This window comes from Crotalus tigris, unplaced genomic scaffold (assembly GCF_016545835.1).
Source record: "Crotalus tigris isolate CLP2741 ecotype Arizona unplaced genomic scaffold, ASM1654583v1 scf7180000018486.1709376, whole genome shotgun sequence".
Taxonomy (NCBI): Eukaryota; Metazoa; Chordata; class Lepidosauria; order Squamata; family Viperidae; genus Crotalus; species Crotalus tigris.
The window spans coordinates 1507819-1523121 of NW_024097034.1; the positions used below are offsets into that span (position 1 = coordinate 1507819).

Below are 15303 nucleotides of genomic sequence, written 5' to 3' on the forward strand. Positions count from 1 at the left end.
AATGCATAGTTGATCCACTAATTTCTGTGGAGTTTACTTGCCAGCACTATATTGTCAGATTCAATAAGTTCAGATTTCCTTTTATTACAAGATCTGCTTTTCCTTCATTTGAAGAACTAATGCTTTAATAAATGTCAGTTTATGCAATGCATTCATACCCTTTTAATATATATTTTTTCTATATCCCAGCCTCCGTCTTCAATTGTGGTCAACTATTCCATAAGTTCAAAAGCTTGAAATTGAAATAAGTGTATGTTTTTTTTTAAATGTAACTGTTAGAGAAGTGGGTTTGATTACAGAACAATAGGAAGAGCTTTAACATATTTTTAAACTGAAGTGACTGCCATCTGCCAGGCATGGCATACATTGTCTTGTATATAATATATATATATTTTTCTTTGGGAGTAATGCAGGCTGTAAAATAAAATCTGATCTGAAGTTATGCTGATGCTGTGAATAACTGTACATAATATAGTATGTTTGTTGAGAATATGACACATAAGAAAGTTATATAGATGAGAGATTGTTACTATTTGCTCATAGTGATAATCCCAAATGTTTCTCTTACTTTAAATAGTTTTTGGTTGGTTTGGCGCTCAGTTTTTTTAGTGGGATATCTGTTCCAGCAGAGATCTCTAAATTATAGTATATTACAATCATCCCAACCAACAACCTCCAGATGTATTGAATTATGTTTTCAACCGGTTTATGTCGGCTGAAGGATGGAGTAGAGTTGTAGATTAGTAACGAGGAGGACCGTGTCTGCAAAGTCTGGGTCTAGCATCTGATTGTGGGCGGTAGCATTGTCCCCCGCCTTGCAACTGAGCTGCTGTGATCAGTAGCTCATTTTGGAAATGCTCAGCCTCTCTGCAACATAAGTGCATGTTATTGCTGGAGGGCTACGAAGCCTTCCCCACCATCTCGGAGTCAGCCTTACTCTTTCAGAAGAACGTAACCTTTCAACCTCCCTTCGTTCTTTAGTTAGCGCCTCATCTTCCTCCATCACGCTGAAGAGAACTAAGAGTTTGCCATGCAGCCGGCAATCCGGCCAATGCCAACCCCTGTATTAGAGGCTCCCTCTTAGCAAAAAGCCACTTTGTGCACTGGGAATCATTCCGACGAGGTCTGACGCGCATTGAGAACCAGTAACCCGGCGCGATCGCTTGCTCCACTCAGGGCTTTCCACTGATAAACTTTCCCCAGTGAGGATATCCCCCAAAAGCAGAATTGTCAGGAGCCGAACCCCGCCCCTGCTGCCTGGGAAAGAAAGACAAAACCAGAAGACGGCGGCGGCGGCTGCTTCCCACGGCCGGGAAAAAAAATCATTGTAAAAAGGAAAAAAAAAAAAAAGAGAAAGGAAGGAAAAGGAGCGGCAAGAGGTGGGGCGGGGCCTACGGGAAACGGGGCGTTTCTCCGCGAAAGGCGCGGCCCAATCGCGTGCGCCGAGGCCCACCCAGGGGACGGTTCGAATGACGACAGCCAATGAGTCTCTGAGAAGGCGGGGCTGAGAAGAAGAGCGAATCTACCTCTTCTTTCTCCCCCTCCCATCCGGCGGCTGAGGCGGACCGAGCCGCAGCTCGCCTGGGCTGGCTGGCAACTCTGCGCTGAGGAGCAGTCAGGTGGCGCGCGGCGGAGAACTAGCCGCAGGTCGCCCGCTCGCCCCCTCCCTACGGGAGAAACACCCCCCCCCCCTCTCCCGAGCGCGCTGCCCGGCACTCATTCAAACGTGCGTGTGACTCTTAAGAGGAGCGGAGATCTCGGGAATGGAGCTCCTGGTCGGGAAGCCAGGAGTTATGAAAGGAAGGTAAGGGAATGCGATAGCCGTCTCCGTCTGCCCTGCGTTTGTTTTCCCGGGAAGCTGCAAGGAAAGCGGAGAGCCGGGACGGATATTGCTTCCCTTCGAAAGCAGCTCTGGAGCTGCCCTTCCCTCTCGCCGAGAATGTCTTTTTGGAGTGATGGGGAAGCGAGAAGACTTTTTTTTGGATGGGGGAGAATTTTGTAGTTTGTGGAGGTGGGAATTGGCACCGTGGGACTAGTGTGAAGACCGTGTTGGGAGGGGCTGGGAGAGAAAAGAAAGGGCGCCTCTATTTTAAACGTTGGGTCGGAGACAAGCGTAAGAAATGTTAATAGCTTGGCAAGATTGACCCTGAGACCTCCCATGCCCTTTGGGCTTCGGGAGCTCGACCGTGAATTTCTCTCCTTTTCTCCCACTGGAGCCCCCGAGGGAGACGGGATGGGCAGGCGGGAGGGAGGTGTGACTCTGGAGCGGGGATAAGTGAGGACGCGAGGAGTTGTTGTTTCGCCTGCCTGCTGGGGGATCAGGCCCCTCCCGTAGAAAAAGAGCAAAGGGTGGAGAGATGCAAAGGGTCGGATAAGCCGCCTGCCAGAACCGCCTTGGCCCCTCTCGCCCTGCAGTGTTATGGCTGTTATACTTTGACTGCCGCCACAGACATATTACATGCATATTATTAATTTCATCCAGATTTTGCTTGCACTGGCATGGCAGTGTGGTGTCAGCTGGACCACCTGACTTTTAAAAGAACGCTGTCCTATGGGGATATGTGTACTTGTATCTCGGATATGTTTCTTTCTGAGGAGAAATAGCTTATGATGGATAGAATCTTGCTTCTTCCAAGAAGAGGGGGAAAAAATGCCATCTGCTGCAAATTCAGTCGTTGTGATGTTTTATGTATGAAAAAATCACAAAGAAATGTTTTTTTCTGTTGCGGCCAATTCTTGGATCCTCCCCACCCTTTGAATATGGGTGTACACATGTTCCCTTTGTTAATTTTCTGGATTTCTTTTAAAGTAGATGTTGCCTTGTTTTGATGCAAGTAGGTTACCCACTCCCCGTTTATGAATTTTTGTTCAACTTTCATTTAAAAGGCTTTACACTGCTGTTGGGAATTTAGTTTACACAGCTCACAGCACTTCTATGACCATTATCAGAAGACTCTGCTCAATATATAAAGTAAACTTGTAAAGTTTTGGGTTATTAAAACATATTTGAAGAGTTGTTTATGAGTACAGGTGTTTGTTTTCAAAATATTGCTTGAAACATCTATGTTGTAGAAAAGACTCTTTAAAGTAATACTTTATCCAGTCTTTTTTTTTTTTGGTCACTTTTCATTTTAAATATTAACACTAGATGGCTTTCTTGCATCATTTAGAAACTACAGTATTCTTGAACCATCTTCTGATTTCTTATGTTGCATTATTAGAATATAGTATAACTTCATAGTAAATGAATTTAAACCAAATCTAAATTTAACAATTGTTAAATTGTTCCCTACTTGATCCTTTATGTTTATTGTGTTTTCATTTTTGTTTGAAATTTCTCTAACTTTCTGGTAAACAAATAGTTGGAAGAAAAATCCACATTTGAATTTAGGTTTTTTCACATTATTTTTCAATTAATATAATTTCCTCAGCTCAAGGAAAGTAGCATTCTTATTTAACTTTACTAGAAGCTGCTGATTTTTTGTTTAACACAGGTAAAATGATTGCTTGTTAGTATTAAAGAGCATAGAGCAGCTCTTTAAGGATTTTGTGGTATGAGGGGAAATAGAGTTTGAAGTAAGTATTGTATCTTATTGTGGTTAGTAATTATATGAAACTGGGATAAAAACCTCCATTTATATGAACACTTGCTCAGGAAATATTATGTTAGTGGTTATATTTCTACTTTGTTTAAGCTCTGTTGAACAAAAACTTCTCTCTGAATATAAATGATTCCAAGATTCTACTTCAATGACTAGAATTAAAATATAGAGGTCCTGTATGGGATTTGGGTAGACCTGTAAATTGAATAGATCACAACAATGCTGCAACAATTTTTTGTACTATCTTATGTTTTCTAAATTATTATTGTACCTAGAAAAACTGAGTTATTGTTCCCAGTTTATAGAGTTTGGTAAAATCACTGATTGTGTGGCATTACAATATTAAAAACAAGCTCAGATAAATGTTACAATAACCCAGCATTTATATAAAATATATTTCCAGCAAAGCTTTAACTAATTGAGTGTATTAATGTTTTAAGTACTTGATTTATACAGCTTTGAAAGGGAAGGATAGCAATGAGATATATCAAGATAATCTCCTTTGATTAACAAGAGACATTTTTCTCAATCGTTGTTTCTAATATCTTGATATCAGCAGTCTTTTCAGCTATAAGTTTATTGTTTTCCACTCAGAAGTACCGTATGTTTCAGTAAATATGTATAGAATTGAGTTGTATGTCTTTCAAGACAAGAGGGCTGCATTCAGACTTAGGGAAATATTTATTTGTTTATTTACATAGATTGTGCCTTACATTATTTCTTCTAAAGTATACTCTTATTTTCTTCTTTCTCATGTTTTAACAAAGTTTGGAACAATTTGTGTGCTTTATAAAATATACCACTTGTAAATGGACACTAGTTTTCCTTTTTTCCCCCTTCATATTTAATTAGTTACCCTCTTTGAGTTATAGAAATGTTGTATTTTAGAATTAAACCGTTGCATTGGCTTCTACTTTCTCTGGATGATTGTTTGATCTCCATTTAAAAGGTAGTGATGTAATATATGTTTCTAGTTTGAAGGTGGATTGAAGGTGCAGTTTATCCATATGGCAGACAGTATTGTTGCCTTCTCAAGGCTGCATCCTATACAGTACATTCTTTGCTAGAAGAAAATATGATTAAACAAATTCACTACAGATGTTCTTTGGTTCTTACCTATGCATATTTAAATAAATGATTTAAATTTCTGATAACTGGGTACTAAAGCTAATAATGTGGTTTTTAAAGAAGATATTCAAAATAAACATCATTTGTAGTTCTTAAATGTCTAAATACATTATATACATACTATTTTTAAATTCAATAAAGTTGCAAATTCATAGATTACATGTGTTCTTTTAATTCATATTAGATTTTCTTGCTGAACTTTAATTTCACACGATGTATTTCTAGCATTCAAAGCTTTTAAATATGGCCTCTGATTTTAATTTTTACTTAGGAAATTTCTTTGCAGGAAATTTTTTGCTACTTTAGAAAGTACACTAACTTTTAATTAAATGAAAAATAAACCATGTATTATGTACATTGGTACGTACATTGCCTCTTCATTAAGTAATATAACTTTAATTGAATAATGTAACTAACATATTTGATAAACTTTGAGCAATATGGAACAGGTTTTCTTGTTTGTAATGCAATTATTTATAAGAATCCTTAATTAGTTTTTATAGCAACAAAGTTAGACAATTTTGAAAACAAATTGTTGCTCTGAAAATACAGGCATACTTAGGACACCAGCTGCTACATAGCACCATTGTTTTAGTATTCCTTTGACAGTTCAGTGCCTCTTTCACTCTTTAAATACCAACATGGAAAAGCACACATAAAATGAAAAATTGAGACATTAGTGGGATAGGGAACAAAATGTAATAGGAATGCACTGAACAATGTAGAATCCCCAGATATGTCTTATTTATTATGATAACATTCAGCGGGATATAAATCAATCAGTAGATGAAATGAAAACTATCTGGAAGGTGAAGATGGGATCCCTTAAGTGGTATTTTGGACTAAGCAAAAATATTATGATTACCATACTCCAAAATTTCAAGCTATTCCACCTCCTGGTTTTAGGCAAGAGAATGGAGTGTACCAGTTGTACATAGCTACTTGAAAGTAGCATAAGCCCTGGTAAACTGGCATACAGCACATAACATTGCCTGTTTTTCTGGATGAAGTATAAAATTGGGTGTATGTGCCAGTATAGTGGGCAATCCAAAGCTGGACCTCACCTTTATTCTTTTGATAACTAATTCAAGGCAGCAAACACACCTAATACTCTGAAAGTTTGTCAGAGGGAGATCTAACCTGGAACTAAAGAAAAATTTCCTGACTGTGGGAACAATTAGTCCATGGAAAAGTCTGCCTCCTGGAGTTGTAGGTGTTCCATTGCTGGAGTTTTTCAAGAAAAGATTGGACAACCATTTGCCTGGGGTGGAATAAGAACTCCTGCCTTGGGCAGGGGATTGGACTAGAAATCCTCCAAGGTCCCTTCCAGCTCTATGATTCCTTCCTCCTTCTATTTTCCCCACAGCAACACTCCTGTGAGGTGAATTGGGCTGAGAGAGAATGATTAGCCCAGTCACCCAGCTGGCTTTCATGTCTATCTTGGCTTTCCTCCCAGCTTTGGACCTGGAATAGTGTCCAAATCAGATCTTCATATAAAATATCTTCATATAACAGTGTGGATAATCCCTGTCCTTCTTTACAGCTTTGTCAATGGAAGGAAGGTTAATTTCTTGTAAAGTTTCTCAGAGTGAACTTACTGAGATATTACTAGTGGTCCTACTGTAATTGGAAAAGTCAGGAATAAAGGAAGAGGTAGCAGATGGAAAAATTTGAAAATTCCTTCTATAGAATTCAGAAGTTGATGTATGAAATGAAAAATAGAAAGCTATAAAAACCCTGAATTTAGCTTCTTACACTGTAGCACTGATAGCTTAAGTTAGATAACTTAACATTTTTCATTAGAGAAATAAGTGTGCTTCCTTGAAAATTCTAATTGTTTTATTCAACATATATGACACTTTTCTACTAATGTCTTCTAAACAGCTAATGTCTTCTCTCTCTCTTTCTCTGGTACTTTTTTTTGCAGAAATTAATGGTGGGACTAGTTCATAATCCTTGAATTACAACATACGCTGATCAATACCAACAACTTAAATTGTATTTGGATATTTTGCTATGGACATCATACAAGCCCTGTGCTTTACACTAATTAGCATCCTCATTAGGTTTTGTATCAAATTCAATTTCTGAACACTTTTGAAATGTAACTTCATGTACAATATGGTCCATTAGCCAAGATGCCCTATTCCAGTACTATAAAAAAAATCAGTATGTGTACATATAATTCTAGTTTTCTTACTTATTTGCTAGTGTATCAGTATATGTTTATTTTGGCTGCTTTATTATAGTAAAGTTTGTAAGTTAATACTTGGTTTTACAAGTTGCTGTCCTAGATAATTTGGGATAATTTGTGTTGAAGGAGGAAAACAATTTAAATAAATGTTTACGATATATTTCAAGAGTAGGTTATGGAAGATATGTCTATGAAGGGGGTTGTCTTTCTAGATACTGCAGAACACATCATTTGATGACAGCTGTGGGAGGTTTACATATTGATTGATTATGTACGATGAAGGCAGTGTTGAGTTTTTGCAACTACATATATAGATTATTTTTGCCATGGTGATCTGTCCCTAACCTGGTCCTTCAGGCCTTATAATAGTACATTCATCATTATTATTAACTGAGTCAATCCATCTTGCTGGTTGATTGTTCTCTTTCCTTTTATCCTGTTCAGCATTAAAATTTTCTCCAGAGAGCTAAGTCTTAGGGATCAGAAATAGGATAATTTGAGCCTGGTTATTTGTGAGAACTCCAGATTGATTTGTTTGACGATACATTTGTTTGTTTTTGCAATTAAATTATGAAAATTTACAAGTTACACTTGTATCAATGACAAAACTTTTTTTCATTCTAAAACTGAAATTAAAATTAAGACCAAATTATTAAAAAAAAACTAGATTTGACTATATTGAAAAGAAAGGGAGCTTTTATTTAAACTCTGGTTCTAATATTTGAAAATAATGTAATGAAATTTAACTGTTTGAAACAGGCATGTAATGTAAATTCGGAGAGAAGTAGCAAATGTATGTGATAAAGAGATGTGGTTGATATCTCACCAATAATACTCTATCATTTTGGTAGCATTTTTTTCAGTATGGGCTTGGATATAACAATGCTCAGCTTGCTTTCATATTTAAGGGATGCTATTTAAAAGAACTATGTAGGCCCTTGTCTAATTAGTTGTCTTAAATAAGTTGCCAATATACGGTTAGGTATGAGCATATAATCATCCTTAAATATTTGTACAAATATATAATAACTAATTAAAATTATGCCAAGAACTGAACTTTTAATTGCTCTGTAAAATATACAATGTCTTACATAGATGAAAGAAAGAACAGAGTGCAGATTTTAAGGGAAAAAAAGATTCTATATTTAAATATGTGAATTCAAACTATAGAAATATGATAGTTTTATTTAGATAATTAGAAATAGAGCATTTAGAATGTTTGTAGAAGTGGGCAGTCTTACATATCTGAAAACAATGGATTTTTTAAATTCCTAGGTATTGAACAATTGTGACAATAAATACACTGGGTAGATAGATTATACACTTAATTAAGCTTGAGTACTCAAAATAAACCCTTGAGATTACATTTTAATTTTTTTTTCAGAATCTTTTTTTATCCTGTTATGGTTGGTAGATCTTAGTACAATAGTAAAAACTAATTCTAACAGAGCTGAAATGGACTTTTTATTATTTTAAATGTACTAAATCACCTAATTTAGAAAATTAAGGAAAGAAAATTGCCTAAATTAACTAAAGAAAATTACATAATTTTCTGATAATAGAAATTTTAGATGTGGAGAATGTTTTGCAGAATTATAGAGTGAAAAATCATAGATCGTTGAGTCCGGCCTCCATTACTATAGGATCCCTGACAGATGGTCCTGTGGCTCCTGTCTAAACACTCCCAGCAAAGGAGAGTCTATCACCTCATGAGCAGTGTGATCTACTATTAAACTGTAGATCTGTTTTGCTGACATCCTATGTTCCCTTTAAGTACTGTTTGCATTTATGTGCACGCATGCACACTTATTCCTGAAACTTTCACAGTAAAAAGGCAGAGTACGCACAAAACTCAGATTAAATACAGGTAGTCCTCGATTTATGGCCACAATCAAACCCAAAATTTCTGTTGTTAAGTGAAACATTTGTTAAGTGAGTTTTGCCTCATTTTACGATCTTTCCTGCCACAGTTGTTAAATGAACCACTGCAGTGGATAAGCACGATTGTTAAGTGAACCTGGCTTTCCCATTGACTTTGCTTGTCAGAAAGTTGCAAAAGGGGAACACATGACCTTGGGGCACAGCAACGGTCATAAGTGTGAACCAGTTATCAAGCATCTGAATTTTGATCACACGATCATGGGGATGGTACAAAGGTCATAAGTGTGAAAAATAGTTATAAGTCACTTTTTTCAGTGCTGTTGTAACTCTGGTCAGTAAATGAACTGTGGTAAATCAGTAACTATCTGTAATAAATAAATGTAATCACATAAAACTGTAGGCTCACAATTTGCGAAGAGTCCTGGGCAAGCTCACTGCCTTGGCTTAACTGCAGCAGCAAAGGTTGTTTGGCAGCACGGCAGGGTAAACTGAGGCCGAGTTTATGGCAGGAATTCCCAGTCAGTTGATGCTGCAGGAGCACTAAGTGATATTTGCTGCTGCTGCTGCTGCAGTTAAAAGAGCTGGTGCCTTTTATCCAGGGCTTTCCCAGCCTTGGAGCAATAGAGCCTGAACTGCATGGCGGAGTGCCCTCCCTCCCCCCAAAAAAGGTTGAATTCATTTCCATCCTTACTTTCCCCTCCACCCCCCCCAAAAACCATTTAATTTCTTCCATTCCTCCTTCCAGAAAAGGTTTAACATCTGTGAAATTTCTGCATACAAAAAAGGTTTGTGGTTATTGTTAATAATATAAACATTTCAGTTTTTAAATTAATAATGAAAGTTTAAATAAGTCCAGAATACATCCAGAGAAGAAGGAAAGAATAAGGGGAATGAACAAGAAAGGTCTATCTAAATATCTTTTAATGCTCCCCCCCTTTTTCTTTTTAATTTTTTTTAATTGCACATCAAATTTCAAAGGGAGAGGGGACAATTTAAAATGCTTACAAAACATTGATTACAATTATCAGTGATAAATGATTAATGGGGTTGAATTATAATCTTGTTAGCATGTATGCATTGAGCCAGTTTGGTGTAGCAATTAAGGCACTGGGCTAGAAATTGGAGATTGCGAGTCCAAATTTAGGCACAATGCTAGCTGGGGGTGGGTGGAGGCTTGGTCCAGCCATTCTTTCTCAGCCTTAGGAGGAAGACAGTGGCAAACCACCTCTGAAAAATGTGGGGATGGTTGCCAGCAGTCCAAATCACTTGTAGGCACAACTTTATAAGTGTGTACAATTATTATACTTTCTGGTTTCTGTACTTGAAAAGTGATGCAAATATGCTAACATGTTATTATTGTGCACATTTCCAATTTACTTGTATACTCATATTGCGGTGCACAAATGTATAGTTGGTTTGGGAAAAGCTGAACAAAACATTTTTTTCCTGCACATGGCATGTCAGAAATTAGAGGGAAACTTGCTGACATCCAACTAAAATCTACTTCTCTGTAATTCAGAATCACTATTTGTTGCCTTGGAAGAATTCTGACAATTGTAGAGAACTCTCATGTTTCCCTACAGTCTTCCTTCTTCAAAGCTTAATGGGGCCAAGACAGCTTGTTATCCACCAGGATGCCCAGGTTCTTTCCCCATGTACCCCCCCCCCGCCAAGTATGATCCTAAAATCATGCTTTTGATTTTTCTGACACAAGTAAAAGACTTTGGGTTTGTTATTGTTAAAATTAATTTTACTGATATCTGCATTTTTGTTCCAGCTGGTCAAAATTTTCCTTTATTTTGATATTACCTTTTAAGATTATTATCCATTCCTTCATCACCTCTGCATTGTCTAAAATTAAATGATATTTTCTAACTCTTCATCAGAGTTATTTATAAATATGTCAAGTAGCATAGAATCTTAAGAAGATCCCTCTGATACACTGTTTGACTTTTTCAGCTTGATGTGGAGCCATTAGTGCACATTTGTTGGATACAGTTGGTCAGCCAGTCTGGGGTCCAGGGTAGCATGGCCTGGTTCACATTTGCCATCTTTTCTATTAGGCTCTGTTTGAGATCTATCATATTTACAGTGGAGGGGCCACTCAATGGTCACATTAGGGCAGTTCATAAATAGCTCTTGGCAATTGGATTAAGGTATCTGGAGCAGCACTAGCATCCAGTGATGCAGTTAGAGGCTATTCCATCAAAATCTTGAAAGAGTGCATTGAAGTACAAAAGTCAACATGAGCAAAAGCAAAGTCACCCTTCCATGACCAGCACATGAAGTTTCTCCAAAGAAGATGAAGGTTAGTTGCTGTGATAGTTCCTCATGGAGCTTCACGACTGGGCTGATCCAGTGACTTAGGAAGGGAAGGAGATAATGCAAGAATATTGCATATTAAATCTCTGTGGGAAGAAGAAAGAAGCTGTACACTTGTGGGAGGAAAAGAATGGCCATAAGTCCAGAATCTAACCCTCTAATTCCCATAAATTCAAGATCTTACTATTTATGATTTTCTTACCTGGGACAGGACTTCCATAATGAGGATTAATTGTGTATATTTTGTAAAAGTATATTAGTTATAGTTATGCATTAATTAATGAGTAATTCTTCATTAATCATTAATGATTAAAACCATTAATGGCATTAATAGTTAAGCTTCTATTAATAAAAACAATACAGACTTTAATTGTAGAGCTATTTAAAAAATCTACAGAATGATAAAAAAATCAGGAATCTATTAGATCTTGATTTGTTAGTGGAATACTTGTACATGCAGCTTCTTGGATTGTAAAGAAAATGAAGAATTTGCTTAGGTAAATTCTGTGTGGGTGGCAGGCACATGTTCTTTTTGTTAAATGGCCCTGAACTGCTTTGGGCTCCAATTCTGGATGGGGTTAGTATTTCTGTTTTCCTAGTGGTTTGAGGGTATGTAGGGGAAAATAGATCCCTAAAGTGTCATAGAGTTGAGAGATTTAACAGTTGCTTCTCTTACATTCCAGGTTCATATACCAGGCTTTCTTGATTAAGATTATTAGATCAAGAATAATGAGTTAAGTCACTGGCTTGAAGAGCATGATTAATAGTGGCATCTATGGAAAAGAGGCAAGTCAAGGCAGTGAATACAATGCAAGATCTTCCCCTTTTTGTGCATGCACTGATATCCATGTACGGTACATTCAAATCGGGTGAGGTTTGCACGACAGGACTCTGAAAATGCCATTATAAGACATATCTATTCCTGGCTTGCTTATGGTTATACCAGTAAATAGAAAGAAGAGTATGGCACGCAAATCATTCACTAAAGTAAGGGGTCTCCATAAGTTTGGGTAGTTTAATGGGAAAGTGTGTTTTACCAATCTTGAAATTTTGCTGCTGATCCTAAATTTATTCCAGGTCTATAACATAAGTACTATAGGAGTTCATGGGATTTCTCCAGTAGTTACAGCTGTCTTTAAAAATAACATTAACTGTTGGGTGTGGACATTTTTTACATTCATTTGATTTGTTGTGAAAGTGGGAACAGCTGAGCAGCTGCAAATTGTATATGTTTATGACAAGCTGTAGCAGTTGGAGAATGTTATTCTACTTCTTTACACCTAACAAAAGCAGCTTGATGGTTGTTAAAATCAAAGTCATTTACAGTTCCAAGTACACATGGTACAAATTTTTGTCTGCAATCCGTATCTGTGTAAGAAGCAAGAATATACAGTATTTGCAGCGTTGACATCTGAAATATGTATATTCTTAAAAATGTTCGGTTACTTTTTATAAATACCTGGTAAACATGATAACCTTCTTAAGCATTATTGGGCTATAAAGAATAGAAATATATTCTAAATGTTGAAAATTTATTTGCAATATAGAATTATGCTTATGCAAAGTGACACGGATTCAGTTTGTTAAAGTGACTTGGGATTTATTTAACAATTTGTGGTGATTACAATATCCACTTGGTCACAATGAATGAAATGTCATAAAAAATTGGAAAATATCCTAAAACAATAAATCATCACATAATCTAGTAAAAAGATCAAAAACAAAATGAAAGCAACATATAATCAATATATATGTGAGTTTCACTGGGGGCTAGTTCGCTTCTGGATCCAACTCAAGGTGTTGATTGTATTACTTTAAAGCCTTTGATGGCACGGGACCAGATTACCTGAGGGACTGTCCAGCTCCAGTGGAATTGGATTGCCCCACTCGCTCCAGCTGAAGGGCATGGTGCAGACTCCATCAGTCAAGGAATTTCAATTGGTGGGGTCCAGGAGAAAAGCTTTTTTTGCCATAGCTCCTGCCCTCTGAAGCATCTTTCTGCTGGAGGTAGGATCCATTCCCACTATGTTGGCCTTCTGAAAAGGCCACAAAACCTTGCTCTGCCAATTGGTTTGGGACCCCAGTGGAGGCATTCTATACTGGAGGTGGCTGGTAGACTAAGAAAGAAGAACTTATCTCCAGAGTCACGTTGATAGTGAGATGGGCAGTATATAAATAAATCTAGATATGGGCTGTTTGTTTGATCTTCGAGCTTGGCTATTTGGCAGCAAATGCTTCATCTCCATTCGGGGGGGGGGGGCATCTTCAGTGTGCTTGGAATTGTGCTAATCTGTCAGAGCACTGGCCTTTAAATTGGTATGTTATTTGTCCAGTTGTTTCTGAGTTATGGTTTGGTTTCAGGCTGTTTGATTGGCTGTTTGTTCTTGCTGGGCCATAGTCCTTGGTGTTTTAAGTATCATCTGTATGATGCAAATGGTGTTTGTTCGTTTGGTTGCCTCTGAATCATGGTCTGGTTTCGGGTCTGATTTTGTGTTGTTTGTTTGGGTGGCTGTTGTTGGGATGTGGTCTGATTTCTTGGGGGGGGGTTGTGATTTTTGCTGTGTGGTGTGGTGCCTGTGTATTCATTTTACAGTAAATTCTGCCTTTGGGATTGCAGTTGAAGTAGTTCCTTCGTTCTCAGTGGTTGGTAGATTGAGTCAATGTCAATGTGTCTGTTTATTGACTTATTGGTGGAGAACTAGGCTTCAAGGAATTCTCTTTCTCTCCTTGATTTTGCTTGGGTTACAACTGTGGTCCCGGATAGATCAAACTAGTGTCCTTCTGAGTCTTCGTGGACAGACATGAGGGATAATGGGTCATGTCTGACACTATCCCTCATGTCCGTCCATGAAGACTCAGAAGGACACAAAAAGATAATTCCTCAAAGCCTGGTTCTCCACCAATAAGTCAATAAACAGACACATTGACATTGACCCAATCTATTAACCACTGAGAACGAAGGAGCTACTTCAACCACAATCCCAAAGGCAGCATTTAAAACAAACAAATGGGCACCCTACCACATGCAAAAATGCTTTATGTCGAACTGCATCTACATGGAGGGAAGTGTGCAGTGGGGTGCCCCAGGGCTCTGTTTTGGGCCCAGTGCTCTTCAACATCTTCATCAATGATTTGGATGAGGGGATAGATGGGGAACTCATCAAATTTGCAGACAACACCAAGTTGGTAGGAATAGCCAACACTCCAGAAGATAGGCTTAAGATACAGAAGGATCTTGACAGACTTGAACATTGGGCACTATCTAACAAATTTAAATTAAATGGTGAAAAAAGTAAAGTTCTACATTTAGGCAAGAAAAACCAAATGCACAGGTATAGTATAGGTGGTACCTTGCTGAATATTCATAACTGTGAGAGGGATCTCAGAGTGCTAGTGGACAATAACTTAAATATGAACCAGCAGTATGCTGCAGTTGCCAAAAAAGCCAACACAGTGCTGGGCTGCATTAACAGAGGGATAGAATCAAGATCACATGAAGTGTTAAGACCACTTTATAATGCCTTGGTAAGGCCACACTTGGAATACTGCATCCAGTTTTGGTCACCACGATGTAAAAAAGATGTTGAGACTCTAGAACAGGGGTCTTCAAACTTGGCCCTTTTATGACTTGTGGACGTCAACTCCCAGAATTCCTCAGCCAGGCATGCTAGAAAGAGTACAGAGAAGAGCAACAAAGATGATCAGAGGATAGGAGGCTAAAACATATAAAGAACGGTTGCTGGAATTGGGTATGTCTAGTTTAATGAAGAGAAGGATGAAGGGTGACCTGATAGCAGTGTTCCAATATCTCAGGGGTTGTCACAAAGAAGAGGGAGTCAAGCTATTCTCCAAAGCACTTGAAGACAGGACAAGAAGCAATGGATGGAAACTAGTCAAGGAGAGAAGCAACCTAGAACTAAGGAGAAATTTCTTGACAATTAGAACAATTAATCAATGGAACAACTTGCCTCCAGAAGCGGTGAATGCTCCAACACTGGAAGTTTCTAAGAAGAAATTGGACAACCATTTGTCTGAAATGGTATAAGGTTTCCTGCCTGAGTAGGGGGTTGGACTAGAAGTCTTCCAAGGTCCCTTCCAATTTATTATTGTTGTTGTTGTTAGATTTACTAACCTTATTCTGTTTGGTGGCAAAAAAAAAGTTTTAAAGTGCTAAAT

The 15303-nt window shown here is 37.7% G+C and overlaps 1 protein-coding gene across 5 annotated transcripts in view; it reads left to right on the plus strand.

The window, feature by feature from the left end:
• Positions 1–1367: 1367 nt before the first annotated feature.
• SIPA1L2 (signal induced proliferation associated 1 like 2) overlaps positions 1368–15303 on the plus strand; it is a 97493-nt gene continuing 83557 nt past the window's right edge. For 2 of the 5 annotated variants that reach the window (XM_039353035.1, XM_039353037.1), the window contains exon 1: positions 1370–1804. The gene's annotated coding sequence lies outside the window, so the exon portion shown is untranslated. Of the gene's footprint in view, positions 1805–15303 lie in introns of all 5 variants that reach the window. The other 3 variants (XR_005557879.1, XR_005557880.1, XM_039353036.1) reach the window with 3 other exon arrangements.